Genomic DNA, 19,987 nt, shown 5'->3' on the forward strand with positions numbered 1-19,987 from the left:
GAGCACCTGCAGGCTGAGCTCAGTCGTCAGTTGAATGGGGTTTCCTCCGACACATTGGTGTGGCTGGCTTCAGGGTTAAGCGGGTGGGTATTGAGAAGCGTGGTTTGGCGGGTCATGTTTCGGAGGACGCATGACTCGACCTTTGCCTCCTGAGCCCTTGGGGAGTTGCAGCGATGAGACAAGATCGAAATTGGGGAGAAAAAGGGGGTCAAATACAAAAAAAGAACAATAATAATAAAAATGATAAACAACATAAATAAATAAAATATTATTTAAATTAGGCAGTCAATTACAGTTTCATAACAGAAAAATAAAATACAGCATTTATAATTTAAAATAACGTTTTTGAATGTCCTTGAGTGGCCCAGCCAGAGCCCGGACTTGAACCCAATCAAACGTCTCTGGAGAGACCTGAAAATAGCTGTGCAGCGACGCTCCCCATCCAACCTGACAGAGCTTGAGAGGATCTACAGAGAGGAATGGGAGAAACTCCCCAAACACAGGTGTGCCAAGCTTGTTCCGTCATAGACTCGATGCTGTAATCACTGCCAAAGGTGCTTCAACAAACTACTGAGTAAACAGTCTGAATACTTATGTAAATGTGATATTTCCATTTTTATTTTGTAATACTTTTGCAAACATTTCTAAAAAATAGTTTTTGCTTTGCCATTATTGGGTATTGTGTGTAGATAGATGAGGGGGGAAACAAAGCACTGTACACCTTGCCAATACAAGGTGCTTTATTGAGAGTTCAATCTACCCATCTGCACTCTTCCACATCAACTTGACAACACAAACCAAAACCAGCAAACATGATTTTATTAATCAATTTTCCATAGCACAATTATTTATATTTACTGATATATAGTCACCCTGGAGCTGTTCTCAAAATGGATGATGGGGTTTCTGAGGTTTCTTGTGTTGCTGGAAATGCCTTTGTGTGTTTCCCCAAGTCATTAAACACACGATACACATCCCACACCACACCTCCCCCTCTAGTTTACATCAGACAATTACTTTATCATAGGATTGTACAGTAATTTTGGGGTAAAAACATAAGAGTTCTATCTGTGTGAAGTCAGACATGCTGCCTCACCCCCCACTCCTCTCATCACTCCAAATAACACATCTCATTAAAACACATAACGGGACAATGCTTCCATCGCGTTTACAGGAAAATAAAGACGCATTTCTTCTTGCATTTTAATGATGTGTAAATATAAGACAAAAAAATAAGACTGCACGTTAACACCGCAATTTGTGCAACGTTCGTTAGCTCCAGACTGTTTAAACAGATAACGTCGGTCAGACGAGACGACCCAGCCATGCTGTCACGCTAGATAATGAGACATGATGATCTGAGAACTGGCTTTACTGAGCGTCTTGGTGTCTGTCTAATTGTCTATAGTCTATGGTTATAACCTGGAACCTGGGCCCGTGTTTATAAAGAGTTTCAGTTCCAATGCTGATCTAGGATCATGTCTCCCCTGTCCATATCATTTTAATAATGATTTAAAAAGAAGCACTGATTCTAGATCAGCACTCCTACTGAGCCTCTGAATACAGGCCCTTGTGCCTAGTCATCTACAGTTATAAACTGGTGTCTAGTCATCTATGGATATAACCTGAGGGACAACAGAGAATTAGCTGGTTAGTTTAGGATGCTTTCTGTCTGGACCTGGACAGCCTGCGTGTCCTGCTGCCTGTCTGCCTGTTCTGGGTCCCCCCTGGGTCTGACCCTGCGCCTGGGTCCGGTTCACCTCCTGTCCTTCTCCCTGACCTTGGTCCTCCTTTCTCTGGGTCTCTTGCTGTTGGGCCTTGTCACCACTCTCGCTGCCTGTCCTGTTACCATCTCACACTGACAGTCTCTACTAGCTGAGGTAGCAAGAGCGCCGCCCCTCTGGGTATCAGTGGTAATGACCGTTCCTGTGCCCCTGCTCTGGGCCAAACAGGTCCTCAGACACAGCCTGGGCTGTTCCGGTAGATAGAGCACGGCTGGCCGCAAGCACAGTTCCCTCCCCTGTCATCGTCCAATGCACTGTCCTGGGGAGAGGCTTGGTCCACATCCTCTTCATCATCAAACATCTCAGGTGTGAAGATGCTCTGGTCTTCCTCTAGCAGGGTGGGATCGTCTGGGCTCTGGTCCTGGCTGGGAGGGGTAGTTGCCGGTCCATCCATCCCCTTACGGGCCTTCCTTCCTGGGCAGGGGATCCAGACTTACATTCTCCTGGTTCTCCTTCTCCCCCTCCACAGAGTCAGGCCGAGGCCGGCCTGGGTACCGGAAGATGGGGGGGTCTGTCTTGAAGTGGGTGGAGCTCACAGGGGTGGAGGTGGTGCAGGAGCCGTGGGTGGTGGAGACAGTGGGGGAGGGGCCTTGGGATCACTCTTCAGATGAGCGGAGGGGTGTTGCTGTGTCTGCTTCTGGTCACGTGCCCACAGAGAATACACACTTTATGGGAAACCATAGAAAGGAAAGACAACACAGTTGTATGAAGACTTATAATACATTTAGACATTCAGATGAGCTGATTGGAGCAGTTATCAGGTGTTGACAGTAAAGGTGAGAAAATAATGGGGAAAGTACATTGACGATGCCAACATTGGCCTCAAGGATCCTATATGCTGGGCCCGTAACAGCTAGGTTAGTGTGCAGTACACTGCACATGTTTAGTGGTTTAGGGGTGTGGGCAAAGGATATCTTTCTGACTCTTATCCAGAACAATGCAGTGGAGAAGAAATCACCACCACCGTCTCACGCTCAATATAACACAAACAATGGTCAATGTGATTTATTTAAAGCAACAGTCTAACATCTGCTCATCAAGCTGCTTGCCTCAGACCAACCCAGCATCACTCAGCCATGTATAAGGTCTCGTAGTAATGAGACAGATTGGTGCACATACAAACTCCCCCCACCTGATCCAGCTCCTGACACCCCCACCCACCCCTCAAAACGCAATTGACCAAACAGCTCAGCCTTACAGCGACCCAAGTAACGAGACAGACAATAGACTAGAGCTCTAGAACGGAGTGTATCCACTTAATTTATAAACCCAGTGACCTCATAGTACTATCATCCGTTAGGTTCCGACCCCATGTTTTTCTATGGATCCATCCTCAGTGAGGTCCAAGGTACCATATGAAGCCCGATATCTCGCTGCATTTACGCTCACTTAGCTTGACACCTATAAGAGGTTCTGCTGTAACAAACAGCGGAGGGTAGGATCAGAAGGAAACGGCACAGCTCCTCTACACCCCTAACATCCTTGTTCCATTACATGTATTTATCAGAGAAGTAGATCCAAAAAGCCTCACACATTGTTCCCCTGTTCCCATCCACTTTACTGGGACAGGACTGTTCATATAATACCATCCCATCATGAATAACAAGATAGAGGAACACACCAGATGTTGGTCTGCAGTGAGGTCATGTAGTCGAGGTAGTGGGAGATCTTTGTGGAAGACTGACTGATGCAATGGACTCATTAGGAACCACTTATACAAGGAGTTAACGTAAAGAGCTCTGGATGAAGCTTTCATATGTTTTTATGCACCAATCAAACCTCTGATAATCTATCAACTTCCCTGACATAACTTATTTATCTAATGTAATACATCTCTATACATCTCATCTGTGTTTCCATGGCTGATGATGGACAGAGGCCACAGAGCAGGTGGGACCAGAGACCATAGGGGGAACCAGGGACCTGACCCCCTGTAGCTGGGTCTGGGGCTCTGGGACCTGAGAGGTGGTAGTATGGTAGTGTGGTGCATCGTGGCCCAGAGAAGGCTGTCTGAGCTGGGGCTAGGACTGGGCCGACAGTGGGACAGATCTTCCACAGTCACGAGAGATTGACTGGCTGAACAGGATGGTGGTGCTGTTGAACATCTGGCTCCCTGCTCCATGTGTCTCTCCTGCCCCCTGTTGGCACCTGGAGAAGGTCATCAGCGACTGCATAGCACAGATGAAGGCGTTGTGGTGCCTGAAAAGGTTATGCACCCACTTGTACAGACCTGGTGTAAACAGAGACCAATCTTGAGAGTGGAAAACAAAGTATAAAAACAAAATGATTCCTACTTTTCTAATAACACTTAATTTATCAATCCTCTAGGTTAAAACCACAACACACCTCTATCTTGTGGACCACCAAGTGCCCAAGATAAGAAACTACACATTGTGTCAGGCAACGGAGACAGAGGGTTTGTTTGAGTAATTCAAGCTCGAGTGGCTGCAACCTGCGATCATTCATTTCAGTACCTGAGATGTATTTGTTGGGGTTGATCCCAAACCAGTCGTCTACCAGAATGAGGGCTCCCCAGTCATCTAATACACCTGTGGTAGTCCAAGTTCAGGTAGCAACCTCCTGGTTTTCAAAATGATCAAACATTTTTATGCTTACTGATCATGAGCCTGATTTGTGAGCTAGGAAGACGCCTCCTGTGATAGATAGGCTGAGTCGAGGACAGAGAAACAAACAAGAACACAAAGAGACCCGTACCTGACCAGGGCTTGGTTGAGGGCTCTGTAGGCCTGGACCTCATACCAGCGGGAGCCTGACAGCAGACCCCTGGCTTTACAGTGCTGGTCATTATACTTCATCTTCAGTTCCACCTGAAAACACAGCAGGAATGTTAGATGGAGACACGCCACAGGACGGGTTATCAGGACACTGCCACCACAGACCAAACCAAAGCTGAAACAGAGCAGAACAGACAACGGGAGACAGACTGGTATGCTTACAAAGACATTGAAAGATTCATGATAGAAAAACATTTGTCCCGTTTTAAAATCTGGTTAGCTGAAGTCATTAGTCTGTTTCATATGGCAAGGATTTAGCACATCTCTGGCAGATCCATCACATTCGATAAGATATGGCAACCCTTTCTGTTTTATCTATCATGTGATGGGCAACATGACAGAGTCTGCAATCCACCCTGATCCATAGTAGCATACTTATTTATGACTTTTGTGTCCAATTTCAATTTTTTTTAATGGTGCCGATTATTTTCTACTCAGTCAATGCACTGTTTTTGTTTTTCCTGTCTTCTTCCAGAGGGTGGGGGTGTTATTGTTGTGTTGTTTGCTGTTATCCGTCTGCTTGTAAAAATGAACATGTATAAATAATGTACTTTTATTATGTTACAACCTTGTTCTAAAATGACATGTTTTCCTCATCAATATACACACACACACAATAATACCCCATAACGACAAAGCTGAAACAGGTTCAGACCCTTTGCTATGAGACTCTAAATTGAGCTCAGGTGCATCCTGTTTCCACTTATCATCCTTGAGATGTTTATTCAACTTGATTGCAGTCCACCTGTGGTAAATTCAATTGAACAATGTATAAAAAAAATATTTCCCGCTATGCGCACAATTCTTCTCTAACATGATTACTAAAATGTAGTTCAACACCGTACCGAAAGTTTCGTAAGAGAGCGCAAATATACAAAATACTAATCGCTAGTGTGAATACTGGAAAAACGCTACGACCAGCGAAACATTTATTTGTGTATGTTACATCGATATTTACTCGATCGATACACCCCAGACTTTTGGCCATCTGTTTCAGCTCGGTTTGTTTTCCAGTTATGTAGTTCACTGTCTACACGTAAGGCACATTTCTTACAGACCTTTCCCGTTAGCTTTAAAAGGTCAGCATTTAAAAATAGATTTAATAGGTTTCACCTATTCTAATGAACAAACGGACAATAAATACTAGTCCACCAAGTGTTCTAGAATGCAGGTAAATGTGGGTCAGTCCCACAGGGTGAAATGTTTTCTTCACCTTATGTCCTTATAATCCAATCATTCATCTGAACTTTATTATAGCCTCAATATGCTTGTACTTGATAGTTTTGATGAATTTCGAACGTTATAGATGCGTTGGAAAAATGACAAGCTCACGAAATGCACTGATGAATTCATTAGGAGTATGATTTACATTCATAATTTTAACCACAATGTAACAAATAAGCAAAATGTTTTTAACTTTAGCAAACATTGTCAACATTAGGGGCCGAAACATAATTCCAAATGATTTGTGGACTGCAAATTGACCGCAAGAAACAACACAGATATAATATTTGACTAAAACATCATTTCAAACCTCGCTTACATTCGGATATGATCACATATATAGTGCCTTTGTAAATAATCCAGACCCCTTGACTTTTCCCACATTTTGTTAAGTTACAGCCAAATGACATGTCCTCCTAAAATGTCGTATAACACAAACTCTCTTTGTAAAATCGAAATTCTAAGAACAACAGTGTGTTGAATAGATTTACAGTGGATTCGGAAAGTATTCAGACCCCTTGACGTTTTACACCATTTGTTACATTACAGCATAATTTAAAATTAATTTATAACATTTTTTACTCATCAATCTACACACAATACCGCAGAATGACAAATCGAAAAACAGGTTTTTAGACATTTTGGATAATTTATTAAAAACAGATACCTTATTTACATAAGTATTCAGACCCTTTGCTTTGAGACTCAATTGAGCTCAGGTGCATCCGGTTTCCATTGATCATCCTTGATGTTTCTACAACTTGGAGTCCACCTGTCTATATATAGAGCAAAAACCAAGTCATGGGGTCAAAGGAATTGTCTGTAGAGCTCTGAGACCGGATTGTGTAGAGGCACAGATCTGGGGAAGAGTACCAAAACATTTCTGTAGCATTGAAGGTCCCCAAGAACACAGTGGCCTCCATTCTTAAATGGAAGAAGTTTGGAACCACCAAGACTCTTCCTAGAGCTGGCCGCCCGGCCAAACTGAGCAATCTGGGGAGAAGGGCCTTGGTCAGGGAGGTGACCAAAAACCTGATGGTCACTCTGACAGAGCTCCAGAGTTCCTCTGTGGAGATGGGAGAAACTTCCAGAAGGACAACCATCTCTGCAGCACTCCACCAATCAGGTCTTCATGGTAGAGTGGCCAGACGGAAGGCACTCCTTAGTAAAAGACACACGACAGCCCGCTTGGAGTTTGCTAAAAGGCACCTAAAGCACTCTCAGAACATGAGAAACAAGATTTTATGGTCTCATGATACCAAGATTGAACTCTTTGGCCTTAATGCCAAGCGTTACTCTGGAGGAAACCTGGCACCATCCCTATGGTGAAGCATGGTGGTCATCATGGGGTGTTGTGTGTAGATTTGTAATTTAATCCATTTTAAAATAAGGCTGTAACGTAACAAAATGTGGGAAAAGTGCCTTCGGAAAGTATTCAGACCCCTTGAGTTTATCCACATTTTGTTACGTTACAGCAGTGGTGGGCCGTCAGGGCCAGCAAGGCCTAAACATCATCACAATATATTTTTTTTTAAACTATATTTTCCCACAAATATGTATTAAATTATTCCCTAGAGTAAGAGTTACTCTTCATTTCATAGCGTTCCTCTTTGTTGCACTGCTTCCAGCCCCAGGTTGAGATTTGGAGGGCTGGTCTTTATGTTAGATCTTTTATCCAATCATATTCAGCCATCATGTGTTGCCAGGGGTCTAAAATCTGCCCTCAGGCCTTCAGAATCAACAGTGCGGGCGCTTGTAGCTTAAAGTGAATGGAAATCAAAAATTTAGTGTCAACCAATCAGCTTTAGAGTTGGCTATTGTACGCCTGCTGGCTGGCTCCAGTGTTACACAGGAGCCAGCTAGCAGGTGTAGTGCGTGCACGTCTTTTGATTGGATTACCAATATTGAGAGGCAGGTCCTATATGGGCAGGTCTCAGAACTAGGAAACTGAAATTGATCAACTAATTAATTCCCGTACTACTAAGCTGTTTTTTCAACCCACAATGGCGGAAGTAGAACATATCGATTTGGTCGAGGATATAATTATAACGCCATTCTCAAGACAAACTTTTCAAGAAAAGTTAGACATTGTCACGAGAGGTAGACGCCGACGCTACAAAGCCTGTCACAGGCGGGAAAGGGGTTTGTTCGCCACTTTCAACTATGGGCGCTATCAATGACTCACTCACAGGCTCCGAGAAGCACTGCAAACTGTACTGCTGGGAATGCCTATTATTTGCAAGTGATCGATTTGGTGTTTGGAGCCACACTGGCTTTGCAAATCTGAGTTGTCTAACCAAGGCAGCAACGAGACACCAAAGTACGGCTGGGCACTTACAAGCAATGGCGCTTTTGAAAACTTTTGGGGACACCCGAGTGGATCTACAGCTCAAAGAACAAGCGCGCAGGGCAACGAAGCTGCACAATGAAAAGGTATTGTACTCTTCCCCTGCAATTCTATGAATAAAAATGTCAATTTCAAGGTGACGCAACGCCTGGTTATACTGCGTTTCTGTCTAAATGTATAGTGTCTAGAGCCATGGCATCATAATGATGGTAATAAGAGGTGGATTAATTCGGGTGGGACTGTGTAGGACTTCACTGAAGTCAGGCCCCAGAACCACGGCACGCTACTGTGTTACAGCCTTAAAATAAAATGGATTAAATAAAAAAATCCTCAGCAATCTACACAAAATCATAACATTTGACTGAATCTTGTGTAGCCCAGAGCATTATCTTTGACATGCAGTGAGAAGGACAAATCGCTACTTGTCAGACACCCCAAAACCACCAAATGTGCTCCAGTGGCTGATAGGCTAGCCATAGCTGTGGGCCATCACCTGTGCTCGGACCTGCCATCCAGCACCTTACAGGCATCAGGCAGGGCACATCCATTGAGAACTAATGTGATTCATGTGGGCTGTGGAGTGGGAAGGTGAGGGGCAGACCGGAATCTCAGGGGGAGATGCCAACCCCCTGTAAAAAAAAGAGCCTGAAGAAGTTTATTGCCTGCCCAGAATTCCCCCTCAGACAGATCTGTTGTGAAAGGGGGAATAAAGGGGGCATACAGTGGAGATGAAGAAGAGCAGAGACAGGAGTTCAGAGGGGATCTAGGCAACACAAGTGATGAAGTTGATCTGGAAAACAGATCTGCTGTGAAAGATGGGAGGATAGAGCAAAAGGCAAAGAGATGGTGAGACAGGAAGTGGGGGGCAGAAAAGGTGGTCCAGTCAACACAAGACGAGCAACAAGCCATGCCACAAAAAGGCCACGAAAGCATCCATCTCCATCAATTTGCCTCCATCCATCAATTAATCTCTCCTGGATTTTCAGCGCTAACCTTTTGGGATTGACAAGTGAAAAGTTCATGTGGCGTCTGACGGGGGGGGGGCATATGGGACATGCCAGCGAACAACAGGAACTGACAGGCAGGTGCCGTGTGTTCACAGCCCAGAGCACCATGTCCCCTGACGACACGGGCATGTACACACTGTTCCTCTCTCTGCTTTCTGTCCTGGCAGAGAGGTGTGTCATTACTGGACGTCATCATGGTCTGGATGAGTCCGTCCATATTTGGTCTGAGCCAAATAAAGAACAGGAATTAGATTCATTTAAAAAATAAATAAAGAAACGCCTCACTAGACCATGTCAAAATGGACCTGCAGAAGCCACTCCATTTTCTTCCTGGCCAGATGTATACCACTCATGTCATGGGGGCTCACGAGGCGCAGGTTTAGTGGCTGGATGGTGAGATGAGATGTCTCCTCCTGTCTGTTAAACACCAGAGGGCTTGATGCATCTGCTTCTGAGACCACCAGTATCCCCGAGCAGCCAATGTCATCGAAATCCAATGGGAGTCCATTTCAGCGTCCCACCCCAAGTGAAAACCATATCTGACATGACAGGATGCATATGTGAAAAAGCCAATTCTAGCTTCTAGCGAATCTCCTCCTAAATGTGAAAGAAACTGCCAGATAGAAGAGATTAGTTAAAATGTCAGGAGATCGTTAGTCGCTTGTTCGCTTTGGCCCAGTCCTCCCACCGCGACCTGTTCATGCTTAAAAACATACATTTGACCAGCAAGCATGGTTTGCAGCTGAGCAGACCGGTTTGCGTGTGCCCCCCTGGCAGTCCTAACCATCTTGTGCCTGTCAGTGAGATTGTGGAGCGCTCCATCTGCCTAATGTGGCAGAGCTGACAGCTGGGTGCCTCGTCCTCAGTGTGTCCCTGTAAGACGTGAACACAACCAGCACACACACACATTCTTACACCCCCCCCCTAAACTCTCTGGTCCTCCTCCTCCATAAAGTATCAAAGCAGAGACACGAGGTCTCTATAAAACTATGTTTGTGTCTTAAAATGTCTGCTGTACTCCTCATTAAGAAAACAGAGATGCCGTATCAGTGGCCTTTCATTGCCTGTTGAACCAGAGGATTGTTTCTCTCCCTCACACACGACTGTGTATTGTAAGACATGCCTGTTGTGGAAAAAACAACTCTACATGTGTATAATGTAACATTGTGTGCGTCCCAAATGGCACCCTATTCCTTATATAGTGCAGGGCTCTGGTCAAAAGTAGTGCACTAAATAGGGAATAGGGTAACATTTGGGATGCACATTAAAATGTAATAGTAGCTTAGCAGAGCTTTCGGTGTGGAGGACTGTTTACAGTTCACCTTTGATCTCAGGCACGATAACAGGCTAGTAAACGCAGGGCTGCTCTGTGCTTTGGTTAAAACCTTAAAGTTTTGCTGAGAGTTGGGTCTGGGAAAAGCAGTCTAGGCATGAAGGTAGGCGTCCACAATACATGAGGGCTCTACATAAGTTATAGGGGGTGCATGCTTGAAATGTGGGACAGGGTCATTGAGTCCAAGTTAACGTGTGCTGAGAAGGGAATGTCTATTTGTGCTTCCATAAAGGCATAAATGTTAAACAGCTGGGAGAGTAAGAATATATGTACTTTTGTGGCTGTGGGCATGTGAGCGAGACCATTTGAGTGTAGTATAAGTGTAGTTGTGAGAGAAAGTGTGCACTACATGTGTGATATGAACATGCGTGCATGTGAGTGTGTATCTGACCCCTCCAAGATCCCCGTCATAGCCGAGGCAGCGTTTGTGTTGCTGTGTACCTGTGGCTTCCTGCCTGCCCGGCGCCTGCTTGGTTGTTTTAGCGTAGCTGTCAGAGGGGCCGTGGGGACAAACAGTCACAATGACCTGGACCTGACAGTCATTAGTGTCATGTCCTGTTCCCTCTTCTGGTAATGGGGGTCAGCTAGCAGACCTTACCACCCCCCCAGGGCTCCTCTGGGGCCAGAACCGGCAGCTGACACACCAGGAGAAGAAAAAAATAAAAAGGAGAGAGCAAGAGAGCTGACATGCAGACTGCCATTTACACCATAGATGAGAGGAAAGAGAACTTTTCAGAAAATATCTGCTGTGCTGTTGGGTGAACCTGTTTCTCAGCATGAGTATCGCCCCAGAAGCCCATAGCTCACGCTCTCTCTCTCCCCCCCTCTTTCCTTCGGCCATATCTAGCCTACTCATCTCTCATCCCTCCAAGGCTACTCAAAATGTAGCCTGCAAAAAGGGAGCCTGCGAACGGGCTACACGATAAGGCTAAATACTGATAGTGGGCCTCGCGACCCTGACCTTAATTTGAACTTACTCTACCTATCGTCTTCTGATTTTGTCCGTATTCGGGTGTAAATATGAGACAAGAAATCCACAGAAAAGTGTTATCAACCCACCTGCCTCTGTATGTGGCGATCACGATCTGCTCATCATCACCTAAGGCTCACAATAAAGACAGTACCCGCACACGATGCATGCATACTAACCAGTCTTACAGGGGTTTAAATGGTTTTGTGTACAAGGTGATAGAAATCTCCACGGCAGTACCAGTGTTTAATAATACATTCCTATGGATATTTTTTCGACCCGAAGGACCAACCGCACAGACAACCGGTAGAGCAAGTTCAAACGTTACATTATTCAACATTCTGGCTTGTGAGGAAACTTTCAAAGTGTTTGCAGTGCTTTAATTCAGACTTTATACACAGAAAGCTGGCATCACAGTCAGATTTATTAGGCAGCACTGGGCCATGACAAAAAGGTAAGGAAGAATGAAGGGAGGAGGGATGGATGGAGGGTGAGAGGAATCAAATCAAGGAAGACCAGGTAGAAACTATCTGCTCAGGCAGACAGAACAATCACTTTGGGATGATTTTTTTTATTCACCTGTTATTTTACCAGGTAAATTGACTGAGAACACATTCTCATTTGCAGCAACGACCTGGGGAATAGTTACAGGAGAGAGGAGGGGGATGAATGAGCCAATTGTAAACTGGGGATTATTAGGTGACCGTGATGGTTTGAGGGCCAGATTGGGAATTTAGCCAGGACACCAGGGTTAACATCCCTACTCTTACGATAAGTGCCATGGGATCTTTAATGACCTCAGAGAGTCAGGACACCCGTTTAACATCCCATCCGAAAGACGGCACCCTACACAGGGCAGTGTGTGGGGCATTGGGATATTTTTTTAGACCAGAGGAAAGAGTGCCTCCTACTGGCCCTCCAACACCACTTCCAGCAGCATCTGGTCTCCCATCCAGGGACTGACCAGGACCAACCCTGCTTAGCATCAGAAGCAAGCCAGCAGTGGTAGGCAGGGTGGTATGCTGCTGGCAAATTATATTACAGAGCACCAGAAAAAGAAGAGGATGGAGGATGCACTTTGTATGTGTGTGTGTCCCAGTGTGTGTGTCCCAGTGTGTGTGTGTGTGTCCCAGTGTGTGTGTGTGTGTGTGTGTGTGTGTCCCAGTGTGTGTGTGTTTGTTTGTGTGTCCCAGTGTGTGTGTGTATGTGTCCCAGTGTGTGTGTCCCAGTGTGTGTGTGTCCCAGTGTGTGTGTGTCCCAGTGTGTGTATGTGTGTCCCAGTGTGTGTGTGTATGTGTGTGTGTCCCAGTGTGTGTATGTGTTTTCAGAACTTTTTCAGTGTGGAGGTCTGTAGGAAAACACATTGGTAGCAAGCAGATTCTGTGAAGCGCTGACTGGACACAACGGTAAACAGGGGTCTTTCTCTCTGGGTCCTCTGCTGTGAAACAGACCTGATGGGCTCACCACCAAGAACTTGTCTCTGGTTCTTACCTGCAGGTACTTGATGTTGGGGAAGGGGATGCCGACGTTGACCACTGTTCTGGCGTTGTCGTCTGTGAAGTCCAGTCCTTCACTCATCTTCCCTCTACACACAGCCATCAGCAGAGCTCCATTTGGGGGGAGGACAGAAACAACCCCAACATCAATCCAGTCATCTGTCCTAAACAGATATGACTAGAATTCTTCCACATTTAAAAGGGTACCCAACACCAAACCAATTGGTGCTCAATCCCTTGCAGAAGAGAGATACAGACAGACTGACACAGATAGACACAGAGAGTGAAGAAGAGAGAGTGAGACAGCCCAGTCTCACCTCTGTCCCATGCAAACTCTCCACTGATTCTGATGGCATCATCGTTTTCTCCTCCTCTTAGCTCTGTGATCACCGTCTTCCTGTCCCCCAGCTTCTCCCCCAGCCCTGTGTTGGTCAAGCAGTCACACAGCTTGTCAAGCATCTAAGAAAACAGAACACCAGCAAACAAAGCAGGGCTTCATGGATGCATCAATAAAAATAATAAACCGTGTGATTTGTTCATATCTTTTTCAATTCATCTTTTTCTTAACATTTCTTCATTAGTTTACTCTTTGGCTGGTAGACATTGCATCATTTTAAAAACTACAGAAGATTCCTGAAGAATACACGACATAGCCTTCCAATAAATAACTATCAATTGGTCCTAACATGAATCAGGCTTGGCACCACTATGGGATGGAAGCTATTCTTCACATGGGTCTTAATGACCTAATGAAGCAACAGAGCAGGAGTTGAGACTACAGTAAACAGGAGAACAACTATGGCCATATTACACCAAGAAATGTGGTCTACATTAGAGCCCCCTGAGAAAACCTTTCACATAGCAGCATAAATACTGAGGTTTGTCTGCCAGCCAAAAGCAGCAACCTCTCCTCTCACAAGACATACAGAGAAACAGGTTTCCAGGCTTCCTGGAAGTTAGAGGGGGCACAATCCTTTCAGGGTTAAACAGTCCATTTGGGGCGGCAGGGTAGCCTAGTGGTTAGAGCGTTGGACTAGTAACCGAAAGGTTGCAAGTTCGAATCCCCGAGCTGACAAGGTACAAATCTGTCGTTCTGCCCCTGAACAGGCAGTTAACCCACTGTTCCTAGACAGTCATTGAAAATAAGAATTTGTTCTTAAATGACTTGCCTAGTTAAATAAAGGTAAAATAAACACTGTCCCAACAACTTGGCATCCAGACACTGCAGGTGTGTGTCTTAAAGTCTGAAACAAAGTTCACATCATGATGGCACTGGAAGCTCCTCTGCCCCCCAGTCTGTCGTTCTCCCTCCTGTGGCTCAGTTTCCCCCTCCCCTTCCTCCACAAAGTTGATGCGTTTAAACTCCCCCCACTCTTCCTACATCCATAATAAAATCACTGTTGCTGCTGTTAGTGCAAAAAGTCACAGTCTCTCCAGGGAGGAACATTGATCTAAAAGCCCTCTCCTCGTCAGCTCCTAGCAGAGATCTAGTCATGTCTCCACCGTAGCGGATTATTTGCATGGCTTCACAATCAAAGAGCATCTTCACTGGTTTGGAAATGTGTTTGAAGGGTCAAGTAGAAGTTCTTCTTGTCTTGTAGTCAGCAGAAAAACTTCTCACATCAGAGCTGGGACAAAGAGGTAGTAGTACTAAAACATTGTTTGCAGTTAGTCGGTTACTCTAACACAGGGAAAGATAGGGAAATGAAACATTACGAGCGTGTGGATGGATGGATAGTTCCTCTGGTTCCTGGCACACCAAGATGACTGACTAGCTACAGCCTGCCTGTGATTGTGAAATGAAGCAGAGGCGTATTTAATCAGGTCGCCTCACTCAGCACCACAAAACAACCGGGAGGGCCGGGAAACAGGAACATTTGCATCAATAAAACACAACATTTTCAGAAAGGCCGCAGCGTTACATTGACAAGGGCCGTCCGCTTCATTCGTCAACCACCACCACAACTCCTCCACAAAACTGGTTGTCCCAACAATTGCTTTCCAATCCTGACTGACAATGGGTGAATTATTAATGTTATATACTTTAGGGTGATAAACAAAACAGCCATTATCTGCCACACTGCACTTGAGGAAGACTAGAGGAGAGGCCGATTCAAGGAGGAAGGGAAGAGGAAGCTCAGTCTCTCACTGATCTGATTGATGGACTGGGTGACTGTAGTCAGCATCTTGGATTGTTGAGATTGTCCTTTATGCAGCCGACGTAAAACTTCTGCCAGGGAACAGCGAGTAACCTGATAACAAGGGAAGAGTAACCCAATAATAAAACGCCAGCCAGGGCTCTAAAAACACAGAGTGTAAGTCACAAATAGCACCCTATTCCCTATATAGTGCACTACTTTTGACCAGAGCTCTTTAGGTCCCCCCCCCTATGGGATATGGTCAAAAGTAGTGGACTATAAAGGGAGTAGGGTGCCATTTGAGACACAGGAAGAGACACATGCACTTGAGCAGCACAAACAGTCTTTGTGCAGAGCTTGTCGTTTATATTCCCCAAGTTGTAATTTGTAAAGCCCTTATAAAAGCGGGGGGCGAAATACAATCCAGTCAGTGCCACTCCAGCAGGAGCCACTTGGCTTGCAGCAGGGCCCAGGGTAATGGTCCCTAATGCTTTTATCTCTCAGACACTAAGAGTAAACATCACTCTGACAGCATTCCAAATAGCACACTACTCCATACATATTGCAGTGCTTTTGACCATTAAAGTAGTGTACTTTAAAAGGGAATAGGGTGCCATTTAGGATGAACCTTCTGTCTCGTTGCTCCAACTGATGCTGCCATTTAATTACGAGCACATTTTCCTTAATCTTAACTGAGTAGAGCTGGGTTCAAAGGCGACGCGGCGAGGCAGGGCAGACAATAGGCAGGGAGCATAAATATTCAAATCAGTAGATGGTGATAGTGCTGACGTCATCCAAGTATTCCTATGCAAACTCCCGATTGTTCATGAACTATTTGAAATGTGCCATATTGCTGAATCTTATAACTCAGTGGAATGGCAACAAACAATTGTTAAGGATCATGGTGAAAGTGGCCACAACTAGCAAAGGATTATAGTCGATGAGGTTGTTTTCATCCTGCCTGAGAGTCAACCGGGAGCCTCCTCGTAGCCTGCCTGTGTCAGCACGTGGTCCTGCCTGTGTCAGCACGTGGTCCTGCCTGTGTCAACACGTGGTCCTGCCTGTGTCAGCACGTGGTCCTGCCTGTGTCAACACGTGGTCCTGCCTGTGTCAACACGTGGTCCTGCCTGTGTCAGCACGTGGTCCTGCCTGTGTCAGCACGTGGTCCTGCCTGTGTCAGCACGTGGTCCTGCCTGTGTCAGCACGTGGTCCTGCCTGTGTCAACACGTGGTCCTGCCTGTGTCAACACGTGGTCCTGCCTGTGTCAGCACGTGGTCCTGCCTGTGTCAACACGTGGTCCTGCCTGTGTCAGCACGTGGTCCTGCCTGTGTCAACACGTGGTCCTGCCTGTGTCAGCACGTGGTCCCAATTTCAGCAGTCAGGATATGGGAGGAGCGATTTCTGCCTAGTGCAATTTTAATTAAATGTAATTCAACTTGAAAGAATTCACAGTGGGGTTCGAACTTGATCATAATAAACTAATTTTAAAGCCTAAAACGACCGCAATAAAAAAAAACACACACATTTTGGCCGGTCTGTCGATCATACATAGGGTTTCTAGGGCAGATCAGGGCTTTTGGCGCCGCTAGGTTGCTACGCAGTAGCCGACCAGCAGCGCTTCTGACTTCACGCTCCAGACTGGATACTTGGGGCCTGGCAGGGAGACAAGACAAGGAGGAGGGTTGGCTAGGTCTAGGAGACGGTGCTACACTACTCTATGGAGAGGCAGGCAGACACATGACAGTCACCTAGCTATTCATCAAGACTAGTCTGCCAGACAGCTCACCTTGACCTCTAACTGATCTGACCAAACTAATGACAGCTAATATCATTTTGCAAGAACTATGCACAAGCAATCGGTGCACACCAAAGTGAGGACCTGTTTAGAGTTTATGTGGCCGGGTCCACACGTAGTACACAGAGTATAACTGGAAGGATGCCGTTGTGTACCATGGTGTGAGTGTGTGTAACTTGGCCTTCATGACTAATTTAAGGGCATTATCTGACGGGTAGGTGGCGTATCCACAGGGTCTGCTGAAGCGCTACAGTAAATGTCAATCTGCACACTCGGCTGGCGCCCAGGTGCAAACACAACAGGAACGACCCACAGAGGGGAAAACCACCACACACAGACATTTTACTCTAAAATGTCTCCTTCTGAATTTACCGGTTGTGTACTTCATTTAAACAAATATGAAGGAAATAGATGAAGAGGAAACAAACTGAAGGTGGCAAACGTGTGACTCAAACCCCCTAGTGGCAATGTGTAGTCCACAACCACTGGATCGGCAGCAGGCCAGTGCTAGCATGGCCCCTCATTCTACAAGGCACACAATAAGGGTCCAGGCAACATGACATGAGGAGGACTACAGCATTTAGCCAGTCTCAGAGTAACCAACAGGCACAACTAACAGTGAATAATTCATGGTGATTTCTGGGTATGGTGCGTGTGCGTGCGTGTGCAACGCTCAGATTCTGGCAACAAACAACTTAGTAGAGTGGGCCAGATCTTTGCTTTGTCTAGTCTGGGGGGACGAATGCCACTCTTAGGCACTGAACTCTACACCTCTCTCTTGTGCACGTCTTCCCTCCCTCCCTCCATGGACCCACAATCTCCATATTTCACCTCTTTCCTCTCCACTCCCTCTGTCTGCCCCCCCCACCCCTGTTGTCGGTGGGCTGTGTTGCGACACGTCACTCTTCTGGTAGCGCCCGTTAAATTATGGAAGGGGTCTTGGGCGACTGTAGCATTAATGAAACATGCAGGCCTGCCTGCTCCCACGCTGCTTTGTGGGGGAGAGCGGGAAATGTGTTGCAGCCTTAATTGATTCCGTTTAAATATGACTGCAATCATCACGCCAAGGAAGGTGCCAACCTAGTGACCACCTGCCATCCCAACCCCTCCCCTGGTGTCCACATCTCGAGAGTGAAGCTTTGGCTGTCAAAGTTAAGCATGGAAGAAGATCTTCTTGGTACCTACTTGTAGTCTCTCTCCAGAAGGGTTAGCTGTTAGTGAGTACAGACAAGGGTCATCATGATGATGTGGTCGGTGACACTTTGCTTCTTGAAAGTCCAATATCTTGAAAACTTAACTGCTGACATTTAAAACATTTTGGGATTGTATCAATAAAGAAAAACCCCCACCAAAATATAGTTTGAGTGGAATTCCCCTTTAAAGCTTTGCCTCCTCAAAGCTGTAGCATAGCAAACATTTAGCCTACAACAGCAGCAGCAGTGCACCTCAGGTTTACACTGTAAAAGGCCATATAAAACATCTCAGCTGGAACAGTAAAGATGGATACATCCCCGTCTGAGCAAGGTGACCCATAAACCCAGAGATAGAGGAGAGACACACCCTGTAGAGATGACAGCACACCTTACACTGAGTAATAATGTTGGAGCGTGGCTGGAAGACAGCAGGGCAAACGTGTGTGTCCAGCCTCCTCCTTCCTCAGCCCCCAGCCTCCTCCTCAGCCTCCTCCAGGCGCCAGCGTGGATGCCTTTTCACACATACAGCTAGGTGACATCACCCCTAATGGCCCTTATCTCAGTCGGCTTTAAAAGCATCTTGAGTTTCCTTTTGATCTTTTCACCTCTGGAAAACACTTTTTAATAAGCCCACCTCTCCTCTCCAACCCCCAGCGCTGAATTTTGTCCCTTTCCTCTTGCGGTGCGGCCAGACTGCGAGGCGCGGGCAGAGGGGTACCGTGGTTTTAATAGGCATTAACTGGGGGGCTGTTGAGGCTCAAGTGCTACAAAACCACAGCTCCAGGAGGGCTCTGGGAGATGTCTGAGTGTGTAATGTCTGCAAGTAGTGTGTGTGCATGGCCACACACACACACACGCCTGTGTGGGTGCATGCGTGAGAGAGTACCTTTAACTGTGTGTTCTTGAGTTGTACTGTATGTTCAGTGTGCGTATGCACCCTCACTGTGTCTGCCAGAAGTGTGTGTGTGTGTCTGTCAGAGGGCGACTGACAGAGCCGAAAGGAAAGCAGGACGCCTCTGTGGCCTTGCTGTGTGATCTTAGTACTGTGTGACTCTGTTCTTCATACCACTGCCTCTCAGATAGGCATCATCCAGACATACTGGACAGGGGCACCTGGAGACGACCCATCCTCTGTCTCACTCACACACACGGCTCACCGGCTCCAGAGGGCCTCAACAGACACTACAATTAATACCCCTCATCTCTTCATCATCTTTAAGAGACGTCTGTCTGCACATTAAATATTAATGCACAGAGGGCATAGAGCTCCTACACTAGTCATCAATAATACCCACCTAGAGTTGCTCTGTGGCTGTCTCTGCCTGCCTGGCGTCATGGCTGGGGGAAAGAGACAAAACTGGATCCTAATAGGAGACTTTAAACATTCATATTCTGATAGCACTGATGTAGGCTCAACTGAATAGTCAACTAGAGGGAAAACCTTGAGCTTTGACAACATCAAAGGGTCAAATACAAAACATAGGCCTATTGTAAATACGCATAAAGAATGTGTGCATTGTAAGACACTAAACAGGCACACAAGAAGACACACAAAAAAAGGTATGCAGCACTATGCAAAAACACAAACAAACCTTCACATGTAACACTCGCGTATCTGTGCACGTGCGAGCACTAACACACAGCCACAGTGACATGAGAGAGTCAGCTGGTCCCTAAGTGGACTGGTGGTGGTGATGTGACAGAGACACAGAGCCTGAATGGAAATCTATTATTCATGGAGGGAAGCATAACAAATAAAGGAGGACAAAGTATTTATCAACGGGCCCTTAGAAGTGTCTGGTTAACTGAAAGAGAATACCGGGTTTTATGTAAGGTATTTGTCAGCCTACAGCTATTTAAGAGACACCTATTAGGTCTACATAGACACACTACCGGTCAAAGGTT

General features: G+C 46.0%; 1 pseudogene; it reads right to left on the reverse strand.

Annotated features, from left to right (window-relative positions):
- Positions 1 to 667: 667 nt before the first annotated feature.
- The window catches only part of LOC118395373 (Fanconi anemia group J protein homolog), a 64,905-nt pseudogene continuing 45,585 nt past the window's right edge, over positions 668 to 19,987 (reverse strand).

Source organism: Oncorhynchus keta, chromosome 1, assembly GCF_023373465.1.
Source record: "Oncorhynchus keta strain PuntledgeMale-10-30-2019 chromosome 1, Oket_V2, whole genome shotgun sequence".
Lineage (NCBI taxonomy): Eukaryota > Metazoa > Chordata > Actinopteri > Salmoniformes > Salmonidae > Oncorhynchus > Oncorhynchus keta.